Raw genomic sequence first — 22162 nt, 5'->3', positions numbered from 1 at the left:
TGTTTAGTATCACAAGTCATGCATCATAGTAATCAAAGTAATAAACAACCATTTCATTAGAAAGAAAGTGTTTACAAAGTATGTGGTTCACATAACATAGACAAAAAGTAAATAACAAAAAGACATGAAGCTATACTGCTCCATCTTCTGAATCCCAGTGCGCGTGCCTGTTTACCGGTCTCGTGAGAATACAAGTTATTTTGAAAGAGAAGATCAGCATTTAAGCTGGTGAGTTCATAAGATTTTAGTGATGTAAGTAAGTTGTAAGAAATTTGTAGTAACTAGTAAGTAAGTTGTAGAAAAGTTCGCCTGTTCCTCCAGAAAATCCTCTATTTCCTGCTTTAATGAAATATAAGTAAAAATGACTCTACAATCCTTTCTATGAGTACTAAATGGATACAAGTTATATAAAACCCAGAGTAAACAAACAATTGATTGTGTGTATTTGCCCTAAGCCCACAACCAAACAAGGAACAGGAAATGAGGCGAAAGGTACACATCCCATTGGTTGTTAGATCCTTGTTGTATATAACCCCAATGTATTCACCTGGTACTCACCGAGTTAACAGTAATAGTTTCTTTAATTTGATGTAAACAGTCTTTAAGAAAACCCTTATTTCTTTTAGTAAAATGGTAACCATAGTGGTTCTTTCTATAATCACTTAGTTTATATTAGTTATATATAATCCAATATCGAACAGATAGTTAATTGTGTGAATCTGCCCTAAGCCCACAACCAAAAAAGGAACAGGAAATGAGGCAGAAAGCACACATCCAACTACCTATCAGATATTAATTATATATAACCCCGATGTTTAAACTAAGGTATTATAGAATTAACCACCTAAGGTCCCTTAAGTTATACTGGTTTAATAAAATGGATTAAACCCTTTGCTGGGGAAGTTTCTACTTTTGTATACCAAATGTTCTATTTGAAAAGTATGTTTTGTACTAGAAAACGGTGCATTTAATTAGTGTCCTATGACCTGGCCCATACCTGGTACCCCTTATGATTACTTGGTGTATACGAAACATATATATATATATATATATATATATATATATATATATATATATATATATATATATATATATATATATATATATAGCTAAGATCGGATAGATAGTAGGCTGGGTGAATCTGCTCTAAGCCCACAACCAAACAAGGAACAGGAAATGAAGCGGAAATCACACATCCTACTACCTGTTAGATCCGATTAATACATATCCCTGAATGCATACACTAAGGGATCATACAGTTAGCATTATAGGCCCCTTACTACTGATTGTAATAGACTCAACTGTTCTGTTTGACGTTTGAAAAGATGTAAGTTTTCCCTAGTTTATAACTATCTTAACGTGAAAATAGTTTGCATTAACTTTCAAATGGAACTGTCACAATATGAAAGTAATGGGAAAATGTAAGTACACAGTTGTCTTTTGAATTGACATACTGAAATACTGATTACCTTTAAAACATGTTTGTTTTATTAAGGTCATAATGTGATGAATAGTACCCATACTATACGCTCTCCCTGCAAGAGATTCTGGGGACCAAACGCGACTTCCGCAAACAAGTTGCTAGGCCGTGTAAATTCACATTAAAGTTATATGATCATGTATTCCCAATTTACTATCACCTTTTGTTTAGAACAATGAGTTAGTGATTACTGGTATAATTATATCCTGTAGTGTTCTTCTGCTATAGCATTTAGCATGTTCGTTCTGTTATAGTGTATAGTATGTCTCTCTGTTGTATTGTATCGTCCTCCCTGTTTCTCTTTATAGTATGTTCTCTATGTTATCGTGTATTGTATCGACCTCCCTGATTCTCTTTATAGTATGTTCTAGCATCTAGTATGAACTGAACCCCTAAACTATACCTATTATAGTTTACTAGTATTTTACTTGAATTGTTACTGAAAAGACTCATTTATTTACTAACTTATGATTGTACTTGAAAAACGGAGTTTTATAAATTATAAAGTAACATAACATAAAAAGAGTTTTTGAAATCTTTTGATCACTTATAAAAGACATAAGCAATCTTTTGAAAAATGTTTATAACAAACATTTACACAATTATCATTGTGTTCAACTTGTATCCCCCCCTAAAAGCATTTAAATCAGTTTAAAAGATTGATTATAGGGGTATGAACTCACCTTATGTGGGTGATTCAAACGAATGTGCGCGTAAGGATGAGAAGTTCCACGAATGAAGTCCGAAGACACAAACGAGTCCTAAATGACATATATGGCATGAATATAGTGTTTATAAGCAACTAACATGCAAGGAAACACCTTGAGGGACTAGGAAACACTTGGACCGAGTGTTAGAATCACATGTGATTCATCTAAGGGAGTTTGCGGCCAAAGAGATGAGTTCACGGCCCTATGTGTTTACGGCCATAGGGTTTACGGCCCTATGTGTTTACAACCGTGAACTCATGAGGTCTTGTGCCAAAGGGATATTTTAGTTCTTTCAAGCATCAAGGAAGTGTTCTAGACCCATTCCTAGCCTTAAGAAGAGTTTATGGCCAAACTAGTAGCCTTAACAAGGGTTTATGGCCAAGGGAGATGCTCCTGGCCGTAAACTCTCATTGATCTAGGAAATTGGTTGATTTCAAGGATGTAAATAAGGAGCTTCTAGTAGATAGCAAGTGTATGGAAGGAATACTCACCTTTTGGGAGGCTTTATGGAGTTCACGGTCACCATGAACAAGTGTGTGTTCTTGGTGAAAGTTGATGATCTTGAAGATCTAACCAAAAGAGATGATTTTATGGATGAAATCATAGGGGTGTACTAGATTGAGAAGGATATCAAGGAATGAAAGAAAGAATCACTTACGATTTGGACGAGAAATGGAGTAATTCTTGATGATACTTGAGAGAGAATTCGGGTTTTCTTGACTTGAAATGGTGAATAATGAGGAAAGGTGAAGGAATATCATCCTTAAGGACAAGAGTTTATGGCCACCTTGAGTTTACGGACGTAAACTCATGTGATGTAGCCGTAAACTCCTCATGAAGGAGTTTATGGTTTAAATTCAAGTATAAGAACTTACGCGACTCAATCCTATACTCAATGCTTGAATGTACTGAGCTTTGAACCCTTAAATAGACTCTAACAAGGCTAACATATAGTAGAAACGAGTCTGACACACTGTTGGATTGAATGGTTTAACATACAAGGCAAATATTTTCGGCTTGTCACACATATCAGGGTGCTGGCCTACCCCTTTGGTCCTTTCGACTGGTACCTAGACTAACATATCAGGGTGCTGGCCTACCCCTTCGGTCCTATCGACCGGTACCTCGCCTAGCTTATTAGGGTGCTGGCCTACCCCTGTGGTCCTTTCGACCGGTATCGGGGACTATTTCACTCCCTACCCCTACCACATAGCATCCTAGTGCATAAGCATATAAGTCATATACTGTCTAGCTTATCTGGGTGCTGGCATACCCCTTCGGCCCTATCGACCGGTATTTGGGTCTATCCTACCCCTCCTACCATTATCACATAACATCATAGCATACTAGCACATAAAGCATAACATACCAGATAATTATCACAAAGACAATCATCTAACAACCAAATCTTACTATTGGGCCGATATTGTGGCCTTAGACCCACTTCTACTGGAAGGTAACTCACATCAATGTCGTGAAGTAGCTGAACTGTCCTCGGTGTTTGGATCAACTCCTCTCAAACTCCTACACATAACAGTCTTATTTAATTACTCTTTCATACTCATTACCCCATTAAGGGTCAATTCTGGACAATGGTCAAAGTCAAAGTCAAAGTCAACACCCTGGTTAAAGTCAACATCCTGGTTGACTCAACTCGCCGAGTTGGTCCATCAACTCGTCGAGTTCCATAATCCATAAAACCCTAAAATCCCAATCCTACTCGTGGAGTCCTCCTTGAACCCGTTGAGTTCTCCGCATAGCATAATCGGGACCTCTTACCCACAACTCGCCAAGTCCCTCCTTGAACCCATCGAGTTCTCATTCATACAGATTCGGGACATTTTTCTCATAACTTGCCAAGTTCCTCCTTGAACTCGTCGAGTTCTTCAATCTTCAAGCCCAAAACATGTCCAACTCGCTGAGTCATCTCCTAGACTCAATGAGTTTACTCAGTAACAGAAAAGGTTGGGGGACCACGACCCGACTCGCCGAGTTTCATGAGCAACTCGTCAAGCCCCCCATGTTCTAAATCCAAACAGTCGATTTTAATCCGGTTTAATGCATCCTAACCGTAGATCTGGCTTCCTAGAGTCGATATAACACGTAAAGTTTCAAACTTAAGTTCATGCATGGGTTATCTAGCTTAAGAGGCCCTAAAAAGTGGTTCATATGATGCATGGGATTCTTATGGCCATAAAGTTGGCACCTTTATGCCATGGAGTCCCTCAAAGACTCTGGATATGAAGTTATTACCCCAAAGCATGCTTGAATTCATGAATGGTTCCATATTATACTGCAAAAATCCCTAAACAACCTCATGAAAAGATCTAGCAAATGAATAGTCAAGGTATAGGCTTTATACCTCAAATGAACTGGATATGAAGCACCAACTCTGGATCTACTTTCTTCCTTTTGAAACCCCAAGCTTCCTCTTCCTTTTTAAGCTTCAAAATCACCAAGAACACACAACAATGGCTTAAGAAAACTGACAATGGGTTAGGGTTTCGTAACTAAGGTCTGGAGGTGATGGAGGTTATAGTTGAGGCCAGATAAAATGTTTAAATAGGGTGCAAACCTTAAAAATTAGGGTTTCACTCTGTCAGATTTACTCGTCTAGTCGAGGCTTCTCGACTCATCGAGCATACTTCAAGTCTCGCGTCCAAACTTCCCTCATTCCTACTCGATGAGTCTCTTTGCAAAAATGAATAATTCTTTATTAAAATACATACCAGGAACTGGGCATTACAAATCTCCCCCGCTTACTTTAGACATCGTCCTCGAAGTCTTCTGCATCTGGAAATAGCTCGGGGTAGTGCTCCCTCATCTCGTCCTCCGGCTCCCAAGTCCATTCTGAGCCCTTGCGGTGCTGCCATTGCAACTTCACCAACTCGGCTTTCTTGTTCCTCGTATCCTTCATCTTCTTATCGAGGATGGCTACTGGCCGCTCGATGTAGTTTAGGCTTTCGTACACTTGAATATCCTCTAGAGGTACCACCGCAGAGTCATCTACCAGGCACTTCCGCAGCTGGGAGACATGAAAGGTACTGTGGATCTGACTAAGCTCGGCTGGCAGATTCAGCCTATATGCCACCTTGTCCACCCGAGCTGCAACCCTGAAAGGAACAATGTATCTGAGGACCAACTTGCCCAGCTTCCTGAACCGGATGACACCTTTCAAGGTGACACCTTCAGGAGAACCATATCCCCGACCTGGAACTCCAGGTCCGATCGGCGTCTGGCGGCGTAGCTCTTTTGCCGACTCTGAGCAATCTGAAGCCTGCTTCAGACCTGTTGGATCCTCTCTGTTGTCTTGGGTACCACTTTGGTACTCCCCACAACCCTCTGTCCAACCTCACCCCATCATATCGTGGTTCTACATTTCTTGCCTTATAACATCTCGGAGGGAGGGAGGTCGATGCTCGCGTGGTAGCTATTATTTTAGGAAAACACTGCCAAGGGAAGGTAGGTATCCCAACTACCACCAAAGTCTAATACGCATGCTCGCAGCATGTCCTTGAAGGTCTGGATGGTCCGTTTACTCTGACCATCCGTCTGAGGGTGAAAAGTTGTGCTAAAATGCAGACGAGTACCCAACTCGTCATGAAATTTTTTCCAGAATCTGGAAGTATATCGCACATCTAGGTCAGAAATCATGGAAACTGGCACTCCGTGATGGGCTACTACCTCTCTAATGTAGATGTCGGCTAGCTTCTCGGCCGAAATGCTCTCTTGAATCGGGATGAAATGAGCACTCTTGGTCAACCGATACATGATCACCTAAATCGAATCCACCCCTTGTGCGTTCCTGGGAAGCTTTGTAATTAAATCCATAGTAATATCTTCCCATTTCCACATAGCGATACCCAAAGGATGAATCTTGCCGTGAGGCCTCTGGTGCTCGGCCTTGAACTTCCTGTAGGTCAAGCACCTCTCAACGTACCAGGCTACATCCCGCTTCATGCAGGGCTAAAAATAATCAGGATGAAGATCTCTATACATCTTTGTCGCCCAGGGATGGATAGAAAACCTAGATTTGTATGCCTCCTCCATCAAAACCTTGCGCACACCTCCATGATACGGAACCCACACTCTACAATGGAGTATCAACAACCCACGACTATCATAGTTGAAGGAGGAAACCTGACCCACAATACGCTTTCTCTTCCGATGTTCCTCCTTCATATCCTCCTGCTCGGCCTCCCGGATCTGCTCCAAAAGCGGAGTCACTACCGTCATCCTCAAGAAAATATCTCTGATCGGGGTTGCCTTGCGGCTAAGCGCATCGGCCACAACATTGGCCTTCCCCGGGTGGTAAAGGATCTCACAATCGTAATCCTTCACCACATCTAGCCACCGACGCTGCCTCATGTTTAGATTCAGCTGATCCATGAGGTACCTCAAACTCTTGTGATCCGTGTAAATGGTACAATGGACCCCATAGAGGTAATGTCGCCACATCTTGAGGGCGAAGACAACAGCCCCCAACTCCAGATCATGCATCGGGTAGTTCGCCTCGTGAGGCTTCAGCTGATTCGAGGCGTAGGCGATGACGTGCCCTCTTTGCATCAACATCGCGCCCATACCCAAAATGGACGCATCGCAGTATACTACAAAATCCTCCATGCCCTCTGGCAGGGATAAGATTGGCGCCTCGCACAACCTCTGCCACAGTTTCTCGAACGTTGTCTGCTGCTCAGGCCCCTAGCAAAATACAACATTCTTCTTCGTTAGTCGGGTCAAGCGTACTGCTATCTTGGAGAAGTCCTGTATGAATCTTCGGTAATACCCTGCTAATCTGAGGAAACTCCAAATCTCAGATGGAGACTTCGGAACCTCCCATCTCTTCACGGCCTCCACTTTGGCCGGGTTAACCAAAATCATGTTCTGGTTGTCAAGGTGCCCCAGAAACTGCACCTCGCGCAACCAAAACTCGCACTTGGATAACTTGGTGTACAAGCTCTCCCTCCTCAGGGTATCTAACACCTCTCGCAAGTGCTCCTCATGTTGATCCTGCGTCTTGGAGTACACCAAGATGTCATCTATAAAGACTATCACAGACTGATCCAACATCGGTCTGCATACGTGGTTCATGAGGTCCATGAATACGGCAGGAGCATTGGTGAGCCCGAAGGGCATCACCACGAACTTGTAGTAGCCATAGCGAGTCCGGAAAGCAGTCTTCTGCACATCCTCATCTCTTACTCGCATCTGGTGGTAGCCTAAACGCAAATCTTGACGGGTTTTAAGTAATCTAACACTCCTATGGTGTACACTTGGCAGTTATAGCGGTCCAAAATCAAATATCGGTCGAGGGCCGATATTCGAGATATAGGTTATCGCGGTGAGATATCGGTGGGATATCGGTATTTTTATATCATCCATAATTTGTATATATATATATATATATATATATATATATATATATATATATATATATATATATATATATATATATATATAAGACATATATAATAGTAATATCAAAAGTCAAAACTCAAAAGTGTCAATGTTTCAAGCATAATCATACGTAAGCCATGGAATCTTCCTCCAAGTCCACATCAACCAAGGCTTCTAATTATTTTATAAAGATCTTCCACATCAACTCTAATATCATCATCATCATCTTCATCACCAGTTAAGAATTAAGTACTTAACATAACAAGATGATCAAACCTGTAGAAACTAGCAAGTTAACAATTAAGTATTTAACAATTTACACAACAATAGGATCAGTTAAGACTTAAAACCATGAGTCTATGACTTAAAACTAACAATTAAGCACTTAACATAAAGTAGGTTTAGATAAGTTAAGACCATATAACTTAATACAATGATTTAACACTAACAGAAGTAACTAAAATTACTTAACCGATATCCCACCTGGAAATCACCTGGAAATATCGGTGAATATCAGTTAAATATCGGTAAATATCACCGATTTTTGCGGTTCCAATATTTTTGATTGATATTTGACATCAATATTTTGAAAGGTACCGATAACCAATATCCCACTTGGAAATCACCTGGAAATCGCCGATATTAACTGCATAGGGTGTACATGCAACCCTATAAACCTTGGATCTATGTTTTCTCTATTATACATGCAAGTATTCAATATTCCAATGTTTCATCCTAACTAGCATATAATGGAGCAACAATACTACAAGAGTCTAGTTAGATGACATACCTTTTGATGGAGCTTGAAGTCTTGAACTTTTAAGAGCTTAGCCCCAATAGTGTGGAAGCCTCAAATGGAATCACAAATCACCAAAAACAAATTAGAAAGCTTGAGAGAATAGTATAAACTTGTCCAAATCGGCTATGCCCTCTTTGTTCACAGACTAGTGTGAATTTCAAGTGCCAAGGACCTCTTTATATAGTATGGTGGATTAGGGTTACATCCATGTAAACCCTAATACCCATGACCTTTCATTTCCATAGGATCCATGGGTTAAAAACTCCATGGACTACCCATGCAAGCTTAGCCCATCCTAAATGAACTTTGGCCCATTCTATATATATAAGAGTCCATATTTAATTAGTCTCTTTTTGATCACTAAATTAATTCCAAATTAATTCTTGATCAATACTAATTAAATAATATGATTTCATATTAATATATTATAACTTATAATATACTAATAAATCATAAATATACTATTCTCAAAAGACTATCCATACAATTTGTTCTGGTGAAGTGCAACCCAAATGGACCATGCTACTCTCGGGTCGAGTACATACTAACAATAGTTATGGGCTTAGACATCTAATCCAATAGTCTCCCACTTGGATAAGTCTAAAACACTTATTCAAGTATGACTCCAAGATCCCGACTAGCAATCGTAGCTCTTAAAGCCGCTGCCGAACTCTGACCTAGTCAAATGACGTGTCCATTAGATATGGGATCATATATTCCTCCATTCTAGATATCATATGAACTGAGACATGGATTATAATCATTCTCTCTGTCCATTTGTTATTTCCCGATTTATGATGACTGACTAATTGAACAAATCAAATCAGTCCAGGCTTGGCCAAGCACTTAGGGGTGTCATCACTAAATCATCGAGGGGCCCACGGATATCACTTTTATCCATCCAAGGGTAAAAGGAATGGATAAACTTCGACTCATATGCTTGTACTAACTAATTGTTGAATCATACACAAAGGCACGTTTTATAACATCAAGTTACTGATGCATTTTCGTACAATCAATGTACAACCAACTCATAATCAACAACTCATATCTCTAGGTTTGAAGAATATAATATATTATCATCTCATGATTCACTCGTGATAAAATCCTTGAAGTGATTCGAATGAGCGTGGGTTTAATCCAATACTCGAATCTCATTCCAGGAGCACTCATGAATGTTGCAACAAATTTTGCTATGTCTAAGCACTTTATACATCTACAAGCCCAATTCATGACAGTCTTGATTCTTACCTACTTCCAAAGTATGATTGATTGTGGAGAGTTTGAATAACCTAGTTATTCGGGAAGTCAAAACATGCAAAGTGAAACACAAGAACAATCGAATCCAATATGGTCTCAGAACTTATGAATATAAATAAAACACCTTTTATTTATCACCATATTGATGGCACATTATTCATTGCATAATGTTTCGATTTATCAACTTAACACTTGAATTAAAAACAATAGTTGTCCCATGCTCCAAGCATACACACCATGTTTTCTAAACAATAGTTATGCCATATACCAAGTATGCACACTATGTTTTTCTATGATCCTTACTTTGTGAAATAGATCAATTGAACATGATTCCAATGATGCTCATTTCACAATCCCAAATCCTTATCGTAAATGTAAGAATTCCAAATTCCTGGCATTTACCGAAATTTGTTAGATTGTAAACTTATATGCATTGATCCTCTTGTAATGACTATGCAAAAAATTCACAAAGACTTGTCACCATACATTACAGAGCACTCCAATGGAGATCAATTCCATGGAAATGATGTCTTAAATTCAAAGTACATTCCTTTGAACATCCTTCTTTCATTAAGTTTTCTAATCTCACACAGATTGAATACCTTCCACCAATGAAACATTTCCATATTACCATTTTGACTATGACTTCTGAACAAGAGTTGCATCTTTTCAGAATATGTCAATATGGTCCTTCCACAGATTTACACCATACTTCCAATTGTCCATGATCAACCAATCTTTGGTAATCCTCAGATTGTCCTCGACAATTGCTTAATTATTTCAGTCATATCCGTTTCTCTTCCTTTTTCCCTCTTAATGCCCTAGGCATTTGGAAAATTTAGAACGGAGAAGTATTATAGCACATGCAATCGATCCTATATCCGAAGCATACAAGACACGATTCATGATGTCTCACATAAGGACATGATACTTGACTAGACTTTTGCTACAATATTTCTTATAATTTTCCATGTTCGCATAATTCGAATTATCAAAAGGGATGCCATAATCATAATCGAATTTTAAAATGCAAATAATGTATTCATGACTAAATTTGATTAAAATCTCACAATCTAAGCTTTTAGATTTGAAATGAAGTATGAATTCCTCTCCCTTAATTATAGCAAAATAACCTTTTCAACCCCTGCAACTTTACGAATTAAAACCTTTTGTTTTCTATAATTAACATTGCTAACTTGCAATATTTACCATAATTAATTATGCTCCCACTAGCATAATAATTATTATCTTACCTGCATAACACTTATGCTCCCACTAGCTTTGACATGTATTCAGAAATCAATTGGACTTCTAGAAATCAACACTTTGTTGACTTTCTTACCAAGGTTCAGATTTCTGATACGAGAAGCTTTGATAAAACTTTATCAATATCATACACCTTTCCTTAGATAGCTCACATGTGTGTCTAAACAATTTTTAGAACTATGAAAAGGGATGCCGTAATCATAGTCTCAATTGTTTAGACCTTTGCCATTTCTCACAAGTCCATGTTAGTGTGCCAGTTAACCACACACGCTCCACTAACGACTTTGAGAATGCAAATATCACAATTTCTATCTACTTAAAATCTACTTAGTGAAAACGTTTCCTCACCATCATTTTCATGAATCAAAGAGAAACCTTATGACACTTAGATTTTATGGTGTATGTGTTCCTATCCATGTGAATTTGTCAAAATCATAATCACAAGACAAGGTTAGTGACAAATTCAAACTCATATGGACTGAACTTGTTCAGTCTTAATTTCTTGCCACCTGGCAGCACAAGGGCCTACCATTGCTTCCAGGTTGTTATGCAACCAATTGAGAACTCTCACAAATCACATGCATATACAACTTTAACTGGAATGGGCACAGAAACAAGAATTATGTCAGCACGATAGGTTATAAACCTCAAGTCGTGTGCTAGTGACAAACTACAGGTTTTATTCTTGATTAGTTCTTGAAAACTCTTTCAGGATCTTTTAAGGCTCCTATTGTCCTCTTGACATATAAGACTCTCTTGCCAAAAACCATTCCTTGACAAAAAAATATTCAAGATTTAGTGCGGATTCTTATCAAGATAAACACTTCACACAATTGGCCTTAGTTGGTCTTTGTTTTATCCAAAACATCACAACTTACCAATTTCAAATGTACAAGAGTAGAAAACATTTTACTCTACATTTGACAAGTGTTATAAACCTTTTTTAAAGATATGTCACTTAAGTTACAATCTCTAAGAATTGTTTTAGAACGAAGTATGACTCATCTTCTTGATTTGACCACTTCAACAATTCATGACTCCTCTTCTTAGCCATGGGAATGCACTAAGATGTCCTTAGAGAATCAATTGTGATATGGTTTCATAATCATTAAGATGATCATAAAACATGATACTAAAGTACTCTCGCATCTTTTCAGATTTGAGAAACTTTTATCTTTCTGCCTAATTTGATGCTTCTCATTCGTTCTGCCATACATTGAAACTTTTCCAATGTTTCAGAATTATACTTAAACTTGTAAGTATAACAATATTTACTAAAATTTAGTAAATCATGACAAATAGTCTTATCGATCTTTATGGTGGACTTGACCAGTGCACAAGAATATGTACTCGATCCCTTAGTCATTCACTTGACTCACATATACATGTGAACAAGGAATTAGTCTTAATTTTCCAAAGATGAAAATTCTCATTTATCATACAACAGAACTTGCATGATTCCAAGTTTCGGTCCAATTGAAACTTGGGTGATGAGAATCTTTCCTTATTTGGTAAATTTAGACACTACCACAAGTGTAAGAATCAAATTCATATTTTCAATATTGCTAGAAACATACAAACATAAATTTTTCATAAATGCCATTGCAAGGAGATATAAATTAAAACAAAACAAAATTTTATTTATTTATAAAATGCAGAAAAACATTTCCTTACAATGCAATTATAAGTGAAAAACTATGCTATTACATATTTCCTAGCAATCTATCATAACTCTCAAGCAGTAGCTCAGAAATCCGATCTTCGAACCATGCGATTGAAATCCATCTTCGCGATCAGATTTAGCATACTCTTCTTTTAAGCTTCCTTCCCTTTGCTTGATCCTGCCAAACATCAAAATGCAACATGGTCACATCATGTATTAAGAATCAACAATTAGAAACTTAACAGAGATAGATAGTAGACTTACATAAAGCAGAACCATACATTCTGATTAATCTTCTCATGTAGTCTGGGCAGCTTCGATTCCAATGTCCTTGTCTTTGGCAATAGAAACACAGGCTTACATGGAGTAGTCTCAGATTTGGCCTTTCTCTTATGATCAAAACTTTTGACCATGCCCAATTCCTTTCCTTTAGGAGAAGTAATCTTTTCTGGGATGTCCATGTTAATTTAGGATGTAGACCTTCCAATCAGATTTGCTTGACCATTGTGCCAAATCATTGTTGATTTGGCAGCAATTAGCAAATAGGTAAGATCAATTAGGGTCATGTTGTGATCTGTCACATAGTAGTCTTTAACGAACTCACTATATGACTCGGGAAGTGACTGAAGGACCCAGTCAATAGCCAACTTCCTTGGGAAGACGACACCCGACATCCTTAGCCCGTCAATATGCAGCTTCATGTCCAAGACATGAGCACATATAGGCTTTCCATCTTTATGTTTACTATCCAATAGGGATTGGGTGATCCTAAACTTTTCAAGTCTTCGAGCTTGTGGGTCAAGGAGAATTATTGGAGGAGGTGGAGGAAGAGAAGTATGATTTCCATGATCCAATCGTCAGACATCATCTTCATTAGGAAAGCTTGTTCCAAGAGAGTTGGAAAGATCATAGTTGTCTGAACCAGACATCTACAATGGGAGAAATCCAAGTTAGTCAATTTAAGTCCTTATTATAACACCCAATATGAAATATTAAGGCTAGGGCCCAACACAATATTTTATAACTTGGAAGAGGGATGCTGTAATCCAAGCTATAAAATATTTGAAGGTAGGCAAATGACGATTCACCAATTTCCACCATAAAAAACGAAATAGGTATTAGATTTTAATTGGATTGAAACTCCTAGATCTTTTGAGATTCATTGAACTTTTATATGGCATGTTTAAATCTCGATTGTGCCCTCTCAAGTTTGTGACTGGGATGCCGAGGATCACAAACAAGGTGTGAATAACCATGCAAATTAACTTGGTACCCTTAATTTTATCACCTAATCGATGTGCCGGTTACCCACACGCGCTCCACCGATATATGATAAACATTAAGTCACCCTTTGCCACTCTTACTAGTCCATCTTAGTGTGTCGGTTACCTACACACGCTCCACCAACGACTAGGTAAGGTACAAAGTGTAATTTCATGGGTTAGCACCAATTTCACATTTTCCTAAGTAACTAAGATTGGGAATTTATAAGTGTTTAGTTACTTAGTATTTATCATTATACTTTTAATGAAAACTATAGTCCTGGTCCTACCCGTTCGGCTAACGACCCTCCACCAATCAAGGAAGCGGTGGGTGAGAGTGGACACCCATTAAACTGCCATTTTATAGGCAGTAACCTTATACCCCCTTATAGACCGGCTTCGTGAATGAGGACTACTAACAGTAATATTGACTTTTACTCTTACACATATATATAAATATTAAACCTATAATATTATAATAGTATAAGGGTTGAACTTTAAACTATTTAAAATTCTAGGGTTTGGAACTAAAGTATTCAAAAGTGTAACTTTACAAATTCCAAAACTTGAGGGAAAGTTTTGAACAATTCAAAAAACTTTTGGAATCCATAACATATGAGTTTAATATGGCTTTTAATGACAAGACTCCTGAAAATCCATAATTTGAGGACAAGTTATGGATGTCATAAAACAATTTATGGAAAAAGACTCTTCAACTTTCTATATCTTTGGCTTTAAAAACTCTTTTAAAGAAAAACTTTTGGTTTTCCATAACTTGAGGACAAGTTATGGAATCCATTAAAGGTCATTTAGATCATCTAATAAACAAATAAACATGCCAAGAAAAACAATGATCTAGATTAAACTCATATGAACAAGACAATTCAAATGAAACAATTTTCATGTAATTAGCCTAACCATTAAACTAATACAAAACATGAATCTATTGACAATTATCTTTTGAATTGGATTAGAATGATCATTACCACATCAAAATCAGGTTTATAAGATAAAAAACAGCTTAGGCTAATGATTCTAATCCAATTCCAGCCAAAAACAACGAAAATCTGCACTCAGGGGCTCCGACTTGTCACGTGTAGGAACAAACTCGGAGAGTTGGATGAATTTGTACATGGACTCGGCGATTCCATCATTGGACTCGGCGAGTCCCCAGCCCAGAACAGCAGAAAATCGATTTTTTCAGCAATTGCATCAAGTATAAGTGAAAATCAAGCCCAGGCTCTGATACCACTGATGGGTTTTAAGCAATCTAACACTCCTATGGTGTACATGAAACCCTATAAACCTTGGATCCTATGGTGTACATGAAACCCTATAAACCTTGGATCTATGTTTTCTCTATTATACATGCAAGTATTGAATATTCCAAGGTTTCATCCTAACTAGCATATAATGGAGCAACATTACTACAAGAGTCTAGTTAGATGACATACCTTTTGATGGAGCTTGAAGTCTTGAACCTTTAAGAGCTTAGCCCCAATAGTGTGGAAGCCTCAAATGGAATAAAAAATCACCAAAAACAAATTAGAAATCTTGAGAGAATAGTATACACTTGTCCAAATTGGGTATGCCCTCTTTGTTCACACACTAGTGTCAATTTCAAGTGCCAAGGACCTCTTTATATAGTATGGTGGATTAGGGTTACATCCATGTAAATCCTAATACCCATGACCTTTCATTTCCATAGGATCCATAGGTTAAAAACTCCATGGACTATCTATGCAAGCTTAACCCATCCTAAATGAACTTTGGCCCATTCTATATATATATAAGAGTCCATATTTAATTAGTCTCTTTTTGATCACTAAATTAATTCCAAATTAATTCTTGATCAATACTAATTAAATAATATGATTTCATATTAATATATTATAACTTAAAATATATTAATAAATCATAAATATACTATTCTCAAAAGACTATCCACACAAATTGTTTCGGTAAAGTGCAACCCAAATGGACAATGCTACTCTCGGGTCGAGTACATACCAATAATAGTTATGGGCTCAGACATCTAATCCAACAAATCTATCTTGGAAAACCAAGATGTACCCTGTAGTTGGTCAAAGAGATCATCAATCCTCGGGAGTGGGTAACGGTTCTTCACCGTCACCTTGTTCAGCTCCCGATAGTCTATACTCATCCGATACAACCCGTCCTTCTTCTTCACAAACAAAATAGGGGCTCCCCAGAGCGAACTGCTCAGCCTAATGAATCCCTTGTCTAACAGCTCCAACAACTGTGTAGACAACTCCTGCATCTTGGGAGGAGCCAGCCGATATGGTTCCTTGGCTATCGGAGCCGCACCACGGACTAGGTCGATCCTGAACTCCACCTGTCTCTCTGGAGATATCCAAGGAAGCTCCTCTAGAAATATGTCCGGGTACTCTGGCACCACTGGTACATCGCTCATAGTTGCCTTACCTGCTTCCTGGGTATCCATAACGTAGGCGATATATCCTGCACAACCGTGTTGAAGGTAGCGCCTAGCCCTCTCTGCCGAACATATAGCTAGTCCACGCTGCGGCCTCTCGTGCTTAATCACCAGCTCTCCCCCACTTGGGGTCCTGACATGCACCAACTGTTGCGCACAGTCGATCACTGCCCCTATTAGGGCTCAGCCAATCCATGCCGATGATAACCTTTTTCCCACACAACGGAATGGGAACCAAATCCACGAGGTAACGCTCTTCATAGAATCTCAAAGCGCAATCTCTAAAAACCTTTGATGCCCAGACAGATCGGTCATCAGCAATATCGACCTCTAAAGGACAATCTAACATGCCTGAAGACTCAAAAAACCTCTTTCTAAGAGCAAGAGAGACACCTGAACTGGGATGTCATTCACATGGAATGATCCTAAATATAACACATAAACACAACACATAAATATCATAACCGACATGTAATAAGAGTTAGTGAGAAGAAAATATACCCGTCACCACATCCGATGCGGCACATGCCTCCTCGACGGTCAACTGGAAGGCTCGGCTCCTCACTACTAGAGCATTTGTCTTCCCTTGTCGGCCATCCAAAATCCGTAGGGTCGTTGGAGCTGGCGGCGCCACAGGCGCTGCTACTGTCAATCTCGGGCAGTTGGCCTTTTTGTAGACCTTCTAATTCCAATAAAAGAAAATCAGGTCTGATGTCTGAAAGGTGGGGGTGGGGGAAGTGAAATCCCTACCAAAATTCCCAAGCTAGCCGCACTTACAGCAGCCCGATGATCCCAGTCTACAAACCCCTCATGAGTCTTGCCGCATTTCCCACAGCGGCTCCGGCCCTAGGCTAACCCGAGGGTAACTCTCCCTAGGGTAACTCTCCGACCTACTCTCCGCTATCAGCTGCTTAAAAAGTCTCGGCCATCTTTCCCCAACTAGCTTACGAATACCATTACATATTACTAAGACCAGATAATTCTTCGAATGAGAGGTCCTACCCTACAACGGTTGGACTCAGACAAGAGCTGCAAAATAGGGCTAGATCTAGCCTTCTGAAGTTATTTAGTCCTCATAATATGTAACTTAACGTATTCGTTTACTAGTTAATTAAAGATAATTAGAACTCTTAAAAGCACAAAGCAATCAGCATTCGGGCATTAAGTAACCCAACCACACATATTCTATTAAGGCCATCATATTACAGACTAATCAGTTCTAGCATAAGCACATATAGCAGACACATAAGGCATCTTCCTAGATCCTTAGCCCTAATCTAGCATGCAGTTCTCATACACATAAAGCAGGCATATAAGGCATCATTCCATGATACTTAGCCCTAATATAGCATGCAATTCTCATACTCATATCATATATCATATCAACATGTCTGGGTATCTTGGGGAAAACTTACTTGAGGTCAGCCGATTGCACGCATCACACACCTTGTTCTTTCTCAAAACTCTTTATTTTAAATTTTAGAAAAAAAACTTTTTTTTTTTGTAAAAATCATTCAAACCCTCGATTTGAGTCCAGACACCCATGAATGTGTGTCCGAATCCCTCCAACCAAGGCTCTGATACCAACTTGTAACATCCCAAAAATCATAACCAAAATTTTCATTTTTGATATAACGATTCATAAAAACAATTTAAAGAAAACATCATCGAGTTATTTCATTTCATAAAAGCCATATATCATATGTCTCAAAAGCATGACATACGATAGTAACAATGTTATAGTACAATCCCAAGACCATTATAGTGTGGAAAATAATGGTGTGATGTGCTACTACAGTGCCGACTCCTTTCCCTTCGAAGAAGAAGGACCTGAAACAAAAACTGTAAATCGTAAGCACAAAGCTTAGTCAGTTCCCCCATCATACCACATACCATATATAACACATATTGTCTAACATATTCGGGTACTAGCTACCCCTTCGGTCTCTTTCAAACTGTAATTGGCCGAGCATATCATGGTTTTGGTGAACCCCTTTGGTCTTGTCGACCGGTACCTAGCCTAGCATATCAGGGTGTTGGCCTACCCCTTCGGTCCTATCGACAGGTACCTCGCGTAGGTTATTAGGGTGCTGGCGTACCCTTGCGGTCCTTTCGACCAATATCGGGGACTATTTCATCCCTAGTCCTACCACATAGCATCCTAGTGCATAAACATATAAGTCATATACTGCCTAGCTTATCTGGGTGCTGGCATGCCCCTTCGGCCCTATCGACCGGTACTTGGGTCTATCCTACCCCTCCTACCATTATCACATAACATCATAGCATACTAGCACATAAAGCATAACATACCAGATAATTATCACAACAATCATCTAACAACCAAATCTTACTAGTGGGCCGACATTGTGGCCTTAGACCCACTTCTACTGGAAGGTAACTTACCTCAATGTTGTGAAGTAGCTGAACTGTCCTCGGTGTTGGGATCAACTCCTCTCAAGCTCCTACACATAATAGTCTCCTTTAATTACTCTTTCATACTAATAACCCCTTTAAGGTTCAATTGTGGACAATGGTCAAAGTCAAATTCAAAGTCAACACCCTGGTCAAAGTCAACATCCTGGTTGACTCAATTCACCGAGTTGGTCCATCAACTCGTCGAGTTTCATAATCCATAAAACCCTAAAATCCTAATCCTTCTTGTCGAGTCCTTTCATGAACTCGTTGAGTTTATCCTCAAAGCATAATCAGGAGCTCTTACCCACAACTCACCGAGTCCCTCCTTGAACTCGTTGAGTTCTCCTTCATACATAGTCGGGGTATTTTTCTCATAACTCGCCAAGTTCCTCCATGAACTCATCGAGTTCTTCAATCTTCTAGCCTAAAACATCTCCAAATCACCAAGTCATCTCCTAGACTCAATGAGTTTACTCAGTAACAGAAAAGGTTGGGGAACCACGACCTGACTCGCCGAGTTTCATGAGTAACTCGTCGAGCCCCCCATATTCTTCTAAATCCAAACAGTCAATTTTAATCGGGTTTAATGCATCCAAACCGTAGATCTAGCTTCATGGGGTCAATACAACACGTAAAGTTACAAACTTTACGTTCATGCATGGGTTATCTAGCTCAAGAGGCCCTAAAAAGTGGTTCTTATGATTCATGGGATTCCCGTGGCCATAAAGTTGGCACCTTTATGCCGTGGAGTCCCTTAAAGGCTCTGGATCTGAAGTTATTACCCTAAAGCATGATTGAATACTTGATTGGTTCCATATTATGCTCCAAAAAGCCCTAAACTACCTCATGAAAAGATCAAGCAAATGAATAGTTAAGGTATAGACTTTATACCTCAAATGAACTGGAAATGAAGCACCAACTCTGGATCTACTTTCTTCCTCTTGAAACCCCAAGCTTCCTCTTCCTTTTTAAGCTTCAAAATCACCAAGAACACACAACAATGGCTCAAGAACACTCACAATGGGTTAGGGTTCCGTGACTAAGGTCTGGGGGTGATGGAGGTTGTAGTTGAGGCCAGATAACGTGTTTAAATAGGGTGTAAACCCTAAAAATTAGGGTTTCACTCTGGCAGACCTACTCGTCGAGTCGAGGGTTCTCGACTCGACGAGTAGACTTCAAGTCCCGCGTCCAAACTTCTCCCATTCCTACTCGACGAGTTTGGGACCTCCAACTCATCGAGTCTCTTTGCAAAAATGAATAATTCTTTATTAAAATACATACCAGGAACCGGGCGTTACAAGACTGTTGACCTTGACTGTTGACTGTTAAATTTGACCATTATTGACCAAGTTTGACTTTAAGGGTATTTTGGTAATTCGGGAATTTAACAAAGTGAGTCACATCGTGGTTGTAGGTAGTCGACATCGGAGCTGAGAGTTAGGATTAGATCTTCTTGATTCAGCAGTACTTGTGAGGTGAGTTTTCCTCACTATACTCAAGGGTCGAAGGCACTAAGGCCGACCCTTTGGATTGTTATCCTGATTTGTTAGTGTTATGATCTGTTAGATCGGTATCCTTGTAGATAGGATGTTTCTATGCTGTTATGATCTGTTAGATCGGTATTCTGGTAGATAGGATGTTGCTATGCTTAGTGATCTGTAGATCGGTTTGACTGTCTGTAGACTGTTATGTGATTATCTGGTATATGTACATATGTGTTGAGGGGCATGGGGTATTCCAACCCGATGGTTGATTGGACCCATAGTATGTTGGCATTCCAACCCGATGGTTGAGGGGCCTGGGGTATTGCAACCCGAAGGTTGATTGGACCCATAGTATGTTGGCATTCCAACCCGTTGGTTGAGGGGTCTGGGGTATTCCATCCCGATGGTTGATTGGACGCATAGTATGATGTTATTATATGTGTGTTATTTTTTGGCGAGTATTTTGGGGGAACTCACTAAGCTTCGTGCATACAGTTATGGATTTTGTTTCATGTACTTCGGATGATCGCGGGAAGGCGAAGGCTTGATCGTGCACCTCCTCGTTTTTCATTTTGTGATTTCTGCGAGAACTTTGATATTGGATTATTTTGAAAACAATTTGTAAAATATGAATGGCTTTTGGTTTGTCTAAAATGTTTGAAATTTTTATGAATTTTATGGATGTTACAAGTTGGTATCAAAGCCTTGGTTTGAGTGAACTGGAGGAACACTCATGTGAATCCAGTTTCAAACTAAAGAAAAGATTTTCAAAATGACTTTCAAATGGTTTTAAATGTACTAAAGGAGGATGCGATGTGTATGATCAGCTGGAGCCAGTAAGTAGACCCCAAAATACCGTTCTGTTATTTCATATTGTGATATGTTAGAACAACATGCTAATGATAGGCTCGGGATCTTCAGGAATTGCATGATAGAATTTCCTGATTATATGATGCCTGATAGCCTAAGGGTTTCCATATATGAAATTGACATAATTATTGTAGTTGCTTAGTGTATGCATCATGGTTATACATAACTAAGATCTTATAGTTTGAGAAAGTTCGATTTGGCCTTATTTGCTGTTCTTTTTTGATGAAGGGATTAGGGTAGGATTAGATATTTGAATGTCCATAGGGTCCAACGTTATTTGTGGCTAGCATACACGAGTGTTGCAGAGTTGGTGGAAGTTTCATGGATAAGTTGTACGGGGTCAGTCGGCCAGTTGAGAGATGTTTAGCCTTTCTAAAGGAAGTGAGGACTGATCACTCGTCTATGCTTGTGTATATTGTGAGGGCGATGTGATGATCCTTGAGACAAATATAGGTAAGTGTCGAAGGTTATATGGGCCCGTACTACTGAAAGCACAGGACCCATACCCGTAGCAAGGAAGTCATAACCCCTAGGGTTTCGTTAGAGTTGGTTCCCTATTATGGTATGGAAGGTCTGACACGTTCCCGGTATATTTTCAGTATGGTGACTACGAGACGATTTGAGACCGGATTCGGGTCAGGATCGGGAGTTGGCAGTCAGGATAGGCTAGCATTGATAGAGGATCACATCAGGGAGATCATCCGTGAGGAGGTGGTTGAGATTGTCTGCGGTCAGATTTCAGAGATGTTTGGTTCTATGAAGACCGCAATGATGGAGTATTTTGACGACAGATACACAATTATTGCTGAGACTGCTGTTGCTGCAGCCTCTTCAGCTGTGGCGGCTGTGGGTGTTGGGCCGGGACGGGTGTTTCAGTATCGGGACTTCGATAATACGAAGCCCCCAACTTTTGATGGAGTTCAGGACCCGATTATGGTCATGAGGTGGATATCTAATGTGGAGGGATTCTTTTTCACTTGTTCATGCCATGCTGACCAGAAGGTCAGATGCGCTCTGAACCTCTTGAGGTCCGGAGCGAAGGAAATGTGGAGACTTGTTACAGGATCATACTCCGATGATCAGAGGGCTGCAATGTCA

This window comes from Lactuca virosa, chromosome 4 (genome assembly GCF_052849685.1).
Source record: "Lactuca virosa cultivar CGN04683 chromosome 4, Lactuca_virosa_CGN04683_v6, whole genome shotgun sequence".
Lineage (NCBI taxonomy): Eukaryota > Viridiplantae > Streptophyta > Magnoliopsida > Asterales > Asteraceae > Lactuca > Lactuca virosa.
Note: the sequence above shows the minus strand (reverse complement) of the source record.